Source organism: Phaethon aethereus (assembly GCF_964289735.1).
Source record: "Phaethon aethereus genome assembly, chromosome: 1".
NCBI lineage: Eukaryota > Metazoa > Chordata > Aves > Phaethontiformes > Phaethontidae > Phaethon > Phaethon aethereus.
The window spans coordinates 214871990-214884592 of record NC_138575.1 but is presented as its reverse complement, the minus strand read 5'-3'; the positions used below and the strand labels follow the sequence as shown (position 1 = coordinate 214884592).

Below are 12603 nucleotides of genomic sequence, written 5' to 3'. Positions count from 1 at the left end.
AAGAACAGTAGAAATAGATCAGGTTTGCTTTATTATTTTTTTTTAATAAACAAACCAAACCTCTGGACCCACATACCCATCCCGGGAATCACGGGGCACTGCAGGTGCTCCCCACAGCAAGCCTCCAAAGAAATTTCCTTGTTAACAGCCCTGAAGCCTCACCGACTTTTCCACCAGTGCCTGGTGCCCTCTAGTGGGATCACTGCCTTCAATCCTCCCTAAGGAAAAAAAAAAAAAACCCCACACGAAGAGTTGTAACAGGTCTCACACTGCAAGTTTTACCCCTTAACCAGCACTCTCCTCTCATTCCAGCCCCCAGACGCCCCCGGAGGCCGACAGCGACCAGCCAGGCCGAGCTATCCGGGCGGGGGCACAGCACCAACGAGGATGCTGAAGGCCGAACGGAACTGCCTGGCTTCACCCACCCACCTCGCTCGTCCTGGGCGCTTTAAGCTTTGCTCAACACCCAGGAAAGGCTTCAGTTACTGAAATATTATCGCTTTTACCGATGTGTCTATTCTAGCGCTCCCGTGACCAAATAGAGTCTCCGTCTCCCGGCCGCACGGGCCTCGCTGAAGGGGAACGGTGAAGCGCTGTCACCGGGGCCAAGGGAACGGGCAGCTGGCGGCGGCGGTGCCGCCTCCCCTCGGTACCCTCAGGCCCGCACGGCGGGGAAACAGCGAAAGGTGGTTATCGTGGCCATACCTCCATCGCCTCAGCTCCGGCCTCGGGGAAGGGCCGCCTACAGCACGGCTCCACCACCCGACCACAACCCGAGCGCCCAGCTTTGAGGCGAGCCCGGAAGACAGAAGTGCAGGTTGCTGAGGTCCGTTGCTGGAGGCGGGGACGAGGCGGCGATCACCCAATCCGAAACGCAGTCCGGAGGCGGGGCCGCCCCACTTACCCAATAAGAACGCTAGGATGCCAGCCTCGTTCTCATAAGTCTGTCACACGGCACCTAGCGACGAGAAGGGCGTATCACATGCGCCAAGCAACCAATCGCTGTCTCCTCAGGGGACGCGGCGCGACCTAAACGCCTCTCCAAGTCGCCGCAGCCAACCGCGAAAGCGTGTGCGAGCGATCCTCGACTACGCAGCCAATCGGAAAGCCCCACTACTTAGTGCCCACCCCTCCACGTGTAGTTCGATAACCTCGCCCCTTTAGGGCGGGTCGCATAGCGGCCCTGCGCCAAGGGCGCACGCGCGACCCCGCCCTCCCCGCTGGGTCCCGCCGCTCCCCCGGGGCCGGGTCGGGGCAGCCCGCGGGCGGGGGCAGCGGGGCCGCTATAAGGCGGTGGGGCGGCAGGCAGCCTCCGCTCCTCCTGGCAATGGTGTGGGTTGTCTTGTGTCTCCTGCTGCTCGGCGCGCCCGGCGCCCTACCTGCTCCCCCACCCCGCCTCCACCGCCGGGGCGCTGCGCTGCCGACCGCCCCCTACCTCACGCGCTACCTCAGGCAGCAGGTAGGAGCCCGCCGCGGCCCCGGCTTCCCCTCACGCCGCGCCCGCGTAGCTCCCTTCAGTAAAGAGCCCGCTGTTGGAGGGGCGGTCGCCTCTCCCCTCGGGGAGCTGCTGCGGGCCGGGCTGAGGGCAAGTGCGGCCGGTGCGGTTTCCGTCACTTCGCAGTTTGCTCGCGGCTGCAGGCAGGGAGTGTCCGCGGGGTTCAGGGGGTATTTTCTTTTATCAGGTGCCTCATTTAGCCGCAGACTGGACAGCATCGTGTTTCTGCGGGTTTCTGGATGTTACAATGCCCGGTCACTTTGGTAAAATGTTCCAGGTCTTGAATATTCCAGTGAAGTTGCAACTACTTAAAGTGATGAGTAGTCTGCTCTGGTGTGTCTATACGCCATATCCTAGCACCAAAGTCTGTATTCCAAAACATACAGCATGTCAGCAGAGAGGGGCCGGGGACCTCAGTTGTACCCTGCTGGTATTTACAAATAGCAGTTGTGTGATTTTTTTGTTTGTTCGTTTTAAATACGGAACGGGTTTCTGTTACTAACCTGAGCTCTGTTTTCCTGTCAGCTCCAACAAGTCTCCTTGCAATTTGTTGGCAAAATCCATAGCATGTGGACAGAACAGAGGGCTCCATGATGTTGACTACAAGTGCTGCTGTGGTCCCCTTGCAGAAAATGAAATGGTCCCTGTTTATAGGTTTAAAAGAAAAAAAAAAACCAGCAGTCAGTAGTTCCTTTGAATGTGTCAGGGAATGTCTGCATCTTCCTGTGCTGTACCTGGTTTTTGCAGGGGAGGTAATGATCCCTCTTACTCGGAGCCATAGTAAGGGGGGAGGACACTTTTCTGGTATTCTCTTGGTTTGATTAGAATCAGGCTTGTAGACTGCATCTGAATTTTATGCCCTGGTCTCCCTAGGGAGTGGTGGGAAGGAGAAAGTGTTTAATTCACAGGCATCTTGGATGATATGTGGATTGAACATCTCCTGCTTCAACTTTGTAGAAGGTGAATTTACGATGGAATGAGCGTTGCTTTCACAGAGAACAGACATGAAGAAAATAGATAAGCCTTTTAAGATTATCCTGAATAGCTAGGAACTAATTTTAGAGTTAAGGTTTCTGTCATTAGGGATGTGAGAGATGGGTTGAGAACAATTTTAGTGAGAAATCCATGTACTGAGACTATGTTCTTCTGCAGACTGTGTTACTGGATTGGGAGCACTCCTCTTCCAGTGGTCTCCTTGAATAAATCATAGAATTCCTGTGTCTTGAAAGCATCTCTGTAATGCTTTTCAATTGCTTGGGTAGTGATTGATCCCTCCATTAAATCCTCTAATAGCCCTGAAGCTTATTTTGGTAACATACTGCAGATACCCTTTACAATGTGCAGTCCATGTTGGCCAGGATGTCAGTCCTGCGGTAGTGTTGTAACTCTTAAGCGTGGCACGTAATTGTTCTGGCACATTGATTGTTGCACATTGCTGTCATAGTATCAGGGATACTAATTCTGTGCTGTGGTCTGCACCACCCTCTGTCACCATGCTGTTATACCTTTGTCCTCATCCCTTCTCAGGTATCACCTTGTTGTTCTCCTCAGCTGTCGGCAGAGATGGCCTGTGTGCCCTCCAGTTGCCAGCAAAGTGGCAGAGCTGCTGTGAACCTGTGGATTTTGGGAGGTAGACAGATGTTGAGAGAAGGGAGAGAAGAGTCCCTGTGACATCCTGTTGTAAAGTCGATGCCACATCTTGCTGCCTTAAGGCTCTTCCACGTTCTCTTTCCCTACTTCAAGCAAAATCATGTTGGCTGAGAGCGGCTGCTGCAGAAAGAGGGGTCCTACTCACAGGCCTTGACATCCTTGGTTTTTTTTTGTCCAAGAACTTACTAGTATTGCTGAATGTGGTGGGAGATGTGTGTATATTAATTTTTTTTTGTATTTGTCAAAGATTTGAATGCTGCTGCCTGGCACTTGAAAGATGCAGGGTTAGCATAAGAGGTCTAATCACACAGAGGGCATAAGACTGCTTTTTAAAAGTAGCATAGCATGCAGAACTGATAGTCAAACTCTTCAGCCCTTATGAACCACGTGCCTTAGTGCTGCTGTCTGGGAATTTGTAATTACATCATTATTATGTAGTGGAACATAAATACTATGATTAACATATTAAATAGGGGCAGTGATAATTTGCTACCTCTCAGGATTGTTGAAGTTTAATTATTTGCATTACAGTTGCTTATGGTATGAATCATCTGCTTCTGTTCTTTCTTCTTACCTAAGTTCCTGTTTTGATTCTTGTTTATCCCTTTGGCTTTCAACATCAGTTAAAATTTATGTATATAAAATCATGCAATATAAAAGTGATTTTATAATATGGCAAAATACTACACTGTCATAAAGGAAACATTTCTTACACCTACTTCTATAAAAAATCTTTTTGAATAGTCTTTAAATATTTAATACTTCCCCAAAAGAGAACTTTGAATAGTCTAAACAGATTTCTTGCATGATTTCTGTTGCTTGAAAATACCTCTTGACCACTGTGAACTATTCATTAACATTGCACATCGGAGAAGTGAATTTCAGAAGCTGAGAATTTTCATGTGTATTCATTAGAATATCTAAATGGAGTCTCGGCGTGAAGGCCTATAGACCTGTAGCATTGCTTGTGGGTTTAGTGTCAGCCTTTACTGAGAAGCAATGGTATTTAGGTCTGCTTTCCTAAAAATGGAGAAGTAACTGGGTCAGAGTTCAGCTCAACGCTCACTTACATTGAACTTCCTCCTGTTTACCATTTCAAGTGTCAGACATTCCTAATGACAGGACTAAAGTCTAGAATAATGAGACATAAGTCAAGCAATGCCAGTGTCAGTGGGACCAGGATCTTGGCTTGCATACTGAACTGTGAATGTGCTCAATTTTTATTATTTTGGCTTGGCATTTTGATCCCTCCCCCCCTTCATAAATGATGCTTTTCAGCCCTTATGCCTCCAATGCAGATGTGAAATTACCCCAGTATAAAGGTACTTCGTGCTGACCTAGATTAGTAGATGACACTTGAAGGAGAAACTCTGCCATCGCTCACATCTTTGCATCAACAAATTTTAACTCTACTGGGGACATTGGTCTCCTTTTCAGCTTTTCCGATGCACTAGCGTGACTTTTGTAGGCAAGACTATTCTCACTTCTGCTTTAGTAGCTTGGTTGCTAAATGGTTGCTTGTGATTTTTGTGTTAAATTAATCCATCCAAAACTGAACTTTACAGAGAGAATGATGTGTAGGATGTGTAGAGCTGCAGGCCACCGCTATCTGAATGGCTTCTCTGAAGGCAGCTGTGTCAGTAACCACAATTCAAATTCATTGCAAAGACTTGGTGAGGCATCCAAGAGCCATCTAGTTCTCTTTGCCCAAGTAGAAATAACCTTATAGCATAGTGGGGAGGGTCTAGAGTCAGGCAGCTTTTCTGACCTTGGGGGAGCTTGTCTTGCACCTCTGCATTCCTGTCTTCAATTCAGGTACCAGTGTCACAAAAACCATAGGCTGAGAACTTGTGGTGCTTTAAGTGCAGTACTGCTGAGAGGATGATGTCTTAAATTGCCTGATATTTGAAGGATTCTCCATGATAAACTGTCTTTTTCAGAAAAGAGAGTAGATGTGGTGACTCTTCACTCAATTTGATAATTGATGGCTGTGCGAGACTTAACGTGCTGGTGGAGCCTTCACCCCAGTTGCACTTTGTAAGCACATCTCTTGCTTTGTGAACTGCTATGAATGGCCTAAGAACCAATGTAACAAGTACAAATTAACTTGCGTTCAGCAAATTACTGAGCCTGGTCCTTCAATCAGATTGTCTTTTGAACTAATACATGTCAATTGTGTCACCATTTCCAGAAGATGGGTTCTGATTGCATTTAATAACTTCCTAGACTTCATACCTATGTCAGTATTTCATAGCATAGTAAATTCATATGCAAGTCCTTGTGCTTTGAAACACATCTGTACTTCACACTGTGTGTACATAAAAGGAAGCTATGCTGAAGCTCCAAAGTAATGAAGTTTCAAAAGCATGCAATTTGATCTTTTCTGGCAATATCAGGTGTCTTTAATACCCTATTTTGTGTTAGGGACTGAAGTTCTGAGGCATAGAAAATGAAAGCCTTGATTGAAAGTGCAAAAATTAGAATGCATGTTTCAAGCCAGAAAAGAGAATTTGAGAAGGACTGCAAAGGAGAAGCGAAGCTATATTTTTCAGGCAAGGTTCTTTGTCTTTTACAGGAAGGGTCAATTTAGAGGGAGCCAGTGAATCACAGAATTTTCCTGCTCTAACTGAAAATGTACTATGGCAAAAAACCAATTTAACTTCAGTCTCAGGTCACTGCATGAATGAGCAGAGTAAAGGAAAGTGAGGTGAAGAGATTGGATCACTTTTTTGATGACAATACTGTCTTAATTTATCACCTTAAGATGATAAATTTGGATTAGATGATGATAAGATGGTAAATTTGGATTAATCCAAACTAAGGGTGCAGTTTTGCTTTTAGATGTTGCATCTGTTTTATTCACAAGAAGAAAGTTTACAATTACTGAACAAGATACCTTTAATCCAATTCGGCATTTTCCACTCTGAAATTTTCACTGTTGTACATAAATGAGTGTCACTAAAAACATACACACAACAGTACCGTATGAGCTGTTTTAATGCTAATGAAGCAATTCTCAACCATGGGCCTAAAACTTGCTTTTAAGACATTAAAACAGATTGAGATTAGTACTTTAAATTCTGGTTAGCAATTTTTTCAGCATCTTATTGTGACTGATGTTGGTGTCTCAAAATAGTAACAGATGTCGGGAATAGTTAAGATGAGTTTTTCATGTCTGGCACCATAATACAATAGCACTTTTAACTTCTGGTGAAGGAAAAAACAAAGTGCTTTTTACAGAACCCCTTGGTACCAATTAAAAGTTTTGTCAGTGGTTAGAGAAGTGATGCTGATGTTTGTCTCGGAGGTGAACTACTTGGAATATGTTTTACTCATCAAGTAGTACAGGAGTACTTGGCAGCTCTTACTCTGTGATTTCATAGTGTGATTTAAAACAGGAGCTGTAAGCTATAAACCAGGTCTATAAGCAGAAACAATAGTTCTTATTCAGTGGACAGGAAAATGGGGAAGTACTTCTTAAAGCTTGTCAGTGAATTTTTATTTTTATGCACTACTTATCTGTGGGTCACAATGCAGACAGCAGCTTCTCAAATTAAGCAGGAAACACTTAATTTCCTCACAACTTGCAGTCTCTTCCTTCAAGTGAGCAGTTAATACTATAGACTACAGAAAGCATCAATGATCACTACGCCCTCTGAAAATAAGCATTTTATCTCACTAGCTTTAATCATTAAAATCTGTATAGGCCACTCAAAGATTTCTGATAGACTGTCTTGATTAAAGAAAGTCTAAAGGACTAAACAATAAACAAACCTGCCCATGGCTGAGGCAGCAAGCTGTTTACAAGCCAGATGTTCATGAGAAGTCCTGTTAACTTCACTGAAGTTATTTTGACTTGTACCAATTGCCCATGAGCAATTGGTACCCATGAGCAGTTGAATCAAAGTCTTAGCTCTGAATTTCTTGCTTTTTTGGGGGGAAGGTGCTGGGTGGAGACATAAGAAGGGAAATGAAGTTCAAAATGAAATTTGATGTTAATGCGTTCTGTACTGATTTTTTCATCTGACCTTAAGGAGATCAAGGCCAGTCAACAGCATAAGTTGTTGTAAACTGTGCAGGTAATTTGTAAAATATGCCCGACTGAGATACTAGAGGTCACATTTGATTATTTAATTTTAAATCTTAAAGAAACTGAAGAATTACGTTAATACACTCTGGAATCTTTAGATTTTTATATCTAAAGCAGTGAAACTTGTAAGAAATTTAATGGGGAAGACCAGGCTGTACTTGGTCATCTTCCATATACTTGCAAAATGGTTCATTTCTTTGTTTTCCAGACATGTGAATTCATGAAATGAAATATGGACAGAAGAATGGGAATTGCATTTCTTTTCAGTACAGTCAATAGATACTGTCCTCCTTGCATGTGCTGTAGGGGGATAATTTTCTTTTTTATTTTACGTTCTTAGTTGCTGTTTCCTATGCTTTAGATCAGTCCTAGTATGCCTGGAATATTTTCTAGTACTCAGCAGTGTTGTCGTGCTACTACCAAATGGCATTATTACTGTCACTTGTGCTGTGCTTGCTGTTCTCAAAATGCATATAGAGAATAAAGAACAAAACTGATCCTTTTGGGTGGTGGTTTCCATCTTCAAATTGACATAACGGCCTTTTCCATTTTTCACGCCTACAGCCAAAATACAAAGTTTATGTACAAGCTTATGCTTGTGTCAGGCTTAGTGAGAGTGATCAGGTGAAGATTATCTGGAAAAGGTGTTTCAAGTAAGATCTGAGAAGCGTCCCTCTTTCCAGAAGTGGAGAGGGTTCACTGGCAGGGCTGCCTGCGTGGCATGTGAGTACGCAGGGAGCTTATGATGCTGTGTGCTAGCTTTTCCCTCTGACTGCTGATATGGACACACTTGGTGGTGCATCTCCTTTCATTCCAAAGGGAGTAAGTTTTCATGGAACCATAGAATAGTTAGGGTTGGAAGGGACCTTTAAAGGTCATCTAGTCCAACCCCCTTGCAGTGAGCAGGGACATCTTCAACTACAGCAGGTTGCTCAGAGCCCCATCCAACCTGACCTGGAATGGTTCCAGGGATGGGGCATCTACCACCTCTCTGGGCAGCCTGGGTCAGTGGTTCACCACCCTCACTGGGAAAAATTTCTTCCTTAGATCTAGTCCAAATCTGCCCTCTTTTAGTTTAAAACCATTACCCCTTGTCCTGTTGCAACAGGCCCTGCTAAACAGTCTGTCCCCATCTTTCTTTTAAGCCCCCTTTAAGTCCTGGCAGGCTGCAAGAAGGAGTCCCCAGAACCTTCTCTTCTTCAGGCTGAAGAAACCCAACTCTTTCAGCCTGGCCTCACAGCAGAGCTGTTCCATCTCTCTGGTCATTTTGGTGGCCTCCTCTGGACACGCTCCAACAGGTCCAAGTCTTTCCTGTGCTGAGGGCTCCAGAGCTGGACGCAGCACTGCAGGCGGGTCTCCCCAGAGCAGAGCAGAGGGGCAGAATCCCCTCCCTCGCCCTGCGGGCCACACTGCTTTGGGTGCAGCCCAGGACACGGTTGGCCTTCTGGGCTGTGAGTGCACATTGCCCGCTCCTGTCCAGCTTTTCATTGCCCAGTACCCCCAAGTCCTTCTTGGCAGGGCTGCTCTCCATCCCTTCCTCCCCCAGCCTGCTTTGATACCGGGGTTACCCAGATGCAGGACCTTGCACTTGGCCTCGCTGAACCTCATGAAGTCACCTGGGCCCATTCCTAAAGCATGTCCAGGTCCCTCTGGATTGCATCCTGTCCCTCAGGTGTGTCAACCAGCACCACTCAGCTTGGTGTCATCTGCAAAGCTGCTGAGGATGAGCCCAATTCTGCTGTCTGTCATTGATGATATTAAAACAGTACTGTTTGTTTTCTTGTATTGTGAAGCAAAAACCCTTTCTAAAAGCATCCACAAAGAGACTTAGTGTGAAAAAGCTAGTCAGAGGTAGGCTTAGATGATAGTTAATGGTGTAGGAACTTACTTTTAAGACAGCAGGAACAGAAAGTGATGGGCATCAGGCTCTTTGACTTCATCAGGACTTGAAGTGAGGCCAGACTGAGCTAGAGGAAGTGAGTGAAAGCAAAACTAGCATTAACAAAACATGTGATTTATGCCTCAAAGCAGCAGCTTGCTTTGCCCTACTGCCTGACTTCTTGAAAACCGTGTCTTTCACAAAAGCTATTCAGAACCACACGCTGCTGCTGGCTTTTCTGTAGTGTTTCCTATGCAGTGATAAATGTCTGGCTACTTCCACGTGTACAGTTTTCAGTCCTGAAAGTCACTGCTACTGGGGGAAAACGTAGAGTTCCCTTGACTCCTAAGCAGGAGCTCCTGTCCTACAAGATGATGGCAAATGGCTTTTAGCAATGTTTGCAGTTGTTCAGACTCTGTTCTGAACAGGGTGGTTCATAACAAAATGTTCTTGCCTATTTTTAAGTGGAGGAAAAAGATGGAAAATGGAAATAGAAAAATCTTTTTGGGTAAAAATGAGACCCTCTATTTAGACGAGAAAAGTGTTGCTTTGCTATGAGAACAACAGCATCTGTGGTCCAGCTCCAGTCTGGGTGTTAAGTGTGCTGTTATAAAGACCCATCGTTTATCCGTATGTTTGCCAGAGCTTTTCAGCCACTGGAGAACTTTTGTGATTGTAACAAGAGACCTGGATGCTTCTGTTGTAAAGTAGAGCAATATGTAGAAAAACTTTTCACCTGCAGGGAGCCATGGATGTTATTTCCCTGAATGCTGCTGGTCTCCCTATCATCCCATCTACCAATAGTTTGGAGCCCTGCAAGCAGTTGTTCTTCAGCGTTCAGATGAAGCTTGCAAGCTTGCCAGAGAAGCAGTTGTGATGTGGTATTTTTGCTCTTGCATAAGGGCTGTATGACTAATTGCTGTTTTGATGCTTTGTTTTCTGAAATTCTTCCCCACCTCCCTCTTAGATGCTCATCAGAATTGGTAGCAATTAAATGATCCACTGTGGCATGGGTAAAATCCCTAGTGCTGGACCTTATATAGGCATTTGGTGCCTTTTAATTCTGTTGCCATTTTGCCTGTGCTTTATCTGACTAGAATAATATCTGGGTGGATGACAGGACAGTTTTCACTTTGTTTGTCCTCCCCCCTGCCATGGGTCCCCTGTTTTGTGTGGGATTAGCTGGAGAAAAAAAAATACAAGTAACAGGGCCTGAACTAAGTCTGGGAGAATAACAGAATGGAGCAAATTTCCTTGTAGCTCTGAAAATCTGGGAAGTAAAATGATTGCAATTTGAGTCAAACCTTTAAAAATATTTGGCAAGTTAGAAATTCTAGCCCTTTTGGGAGGAGGCGTAGAGGTATTTAAAGTATTTAATTTGACCAAATCAAAATATATTCTTGAATGTGAAATGCTTTCCTTCCCCATGTCCTTGTTTACAAATAGGTTGAGGAAGCTTTTCAAAGGAAAACAGTTTTGATCAGGGAAGATCAAACTTATTTTGTAAAGTATTTTGTTCAAAATATTAGTCCTATTTAGAACCTTAGGACACTCTCAGCAAAACTGGAATATTTTTATACTGCTTAATCTGTGACATGTTGAAGATTCAGGTACAGTTTTTTCCTCCCCTCTGAAGTTAATCCTCCAAAGGTGATGGATTTGTAATACAATCTGGAAGGCGGATGGAAAAAATTGCAGGCCTTTGCCTATTACAGGTCTGAGAGACTTTTCACAAGGATAACTTTGTTGTTGCTTGTATAGTAGTTCAAAAAACGTGTGGATGTGGCGCTTCAGGACATGGTTTAGGGGACATAGTGGCGCTGGATTAATGGTTGGACTTGATGATCTTGAAGGTCCTTTCCAACCTAGTGATTCTGTGATTCTGTGATTCTGTATGTCTTTGTGCTTATTTTCACCTTATGAAATAATGCACTTTGGGTAATACAGCTTTGACCCGTTTGTTCCCTATTCCTTGCTGCATCCCTTGTCCTGTGGAAGAATTTCACCAGGCTAATCATGCCTTGAAAGGAGTCATCAATGATGTTCACATTTGGTGTGTTTATCAGCATAGTAGTTTGTTATAAATTTGTGTAGTTGATTGACTTTCAGCAGCACAAGCCTCTCCATTGCTTGGAGAAGAACAACGGGGTGGCAGAGGAGTGGAAAGCATGGTTAAGGAGCATCATCAGTAAAGCAGATTGAAGTGACTCCTGCCATCTCCTGCCCCTTCTTCCCCTTGAGCTGGGGGTTTGCCACACTGTAGTCTGGGGTGGCAAATTTTGGGAGGTCCTGTGAGACCTCTCAGGCTGTCCTTCCAACTGGAGGAGTTGTAACGACCAATTGCATCCCCGCTGTGACTGGTGGAGGATTTTACACTTAAGTAGGTAAAGTCTAAATGTCTCTATGGACTTCATCTTTACATGATAAGGCAAATCTGGAGTTTCAATCGCAGCACAACTACTAATGGTTTGTGGAAGTTGTGTTCTTGTTAGCTGCTTAGATTTCCAACATAAAAATAACCTTTCATAATATACTGTTTGGGAACTGTTTGTTTCTAACAAGGGCTGACCTGAGTAGCCTGGTGCTTTCCTACAGCATATCCTGTGGCTGTATAAATGTGTTTTGGTCTGTTTTAAGTGTCTTGTCCAAACTGTGTTGCTCAGGGCTGGGGTAGAGTTCCTGTCTGAGGCTTTCCTTGTCACTGCTTTTTAATCACTGAAATAAATGAGTGCTAAAAGCAGATGTCCTTAAACAGTTGCAGCCTCCCAAGAGCAGGTGATACAGTTTCTGCAGCATAAAAGAAGCTTCCGTAAAATACATGAATTCCAGTCAAAGGCCAGTGTGTTCACAAGGACATAGTCACAATGGAAGAGATCCTTTCATTACAAGGATCTTGCATCTGGATTTGTTTTGGGGGAGCGCCAAAGTTTGGCTTAACTCCAGCCAGGGAAAAACTGGTAATGGTTCTTCTAGACCATCAGTAGTAGAATGGAAGCTGGAGTAGGCAAACAGCATGCGTATTGTTATGTCTGTATGTTTTGTTAAATGTGACAGATTAATGGAGTAAAATTAAATCTAATGAACAAACAAGCTGAATTATGGGGAGTGTAAAAGATTACAATTCTGTTGAGTCCATCTCTTCCAGTTTTCTTACATTATTTACATGTAGGCCTTTCAAGTTAGTGGGTTAATGTAGCCTGATGCAAGAAGTTGCAGTTTACATCTCCCTGCTCTTCCACAGAGCATCAAATGCTTATGCATTTCAACAGACTGGTGCTAATCTTCAATCTCTGCTGTCTCTTGCACAAGTATCAGCTTAGAAAGCAAGGAAACACCTCATTCCTTGCATGTAAAATGGTAAAGATAAAACAAAGCTAGCCTTGATTTTCTTGTCTGTTTTTTCCTTTTCTGCACTAAATAAGCAGGGACAAACTGAGAGGATCTTACCAGCTGTTGGTGAGATGAAGCCTCAGGCCTGGTGGGCTATGA

General features: G+C 44.3%; 1 protein-coding gene across 1 annotated transcript in view; it reads left to right on the top strand.

Moving 5' to 3' along the window:
• Positions 1-1348: 1348 nt before the first annotated feature.
• PRCP (prolylcarboxypeptidase) overlaps positions 1349-12603 on the top strand; it is a gene marked incomplete at its 3' end in the record, with an annotated part of 33229 nt that continues 21974 nt past the window's right edge. Inside the window, exon 1 of the mRNA XM_082013322.1 lies at positions 1349-1459. The remainder of the gene's footprint in view (positions 1460-12603) is intronic.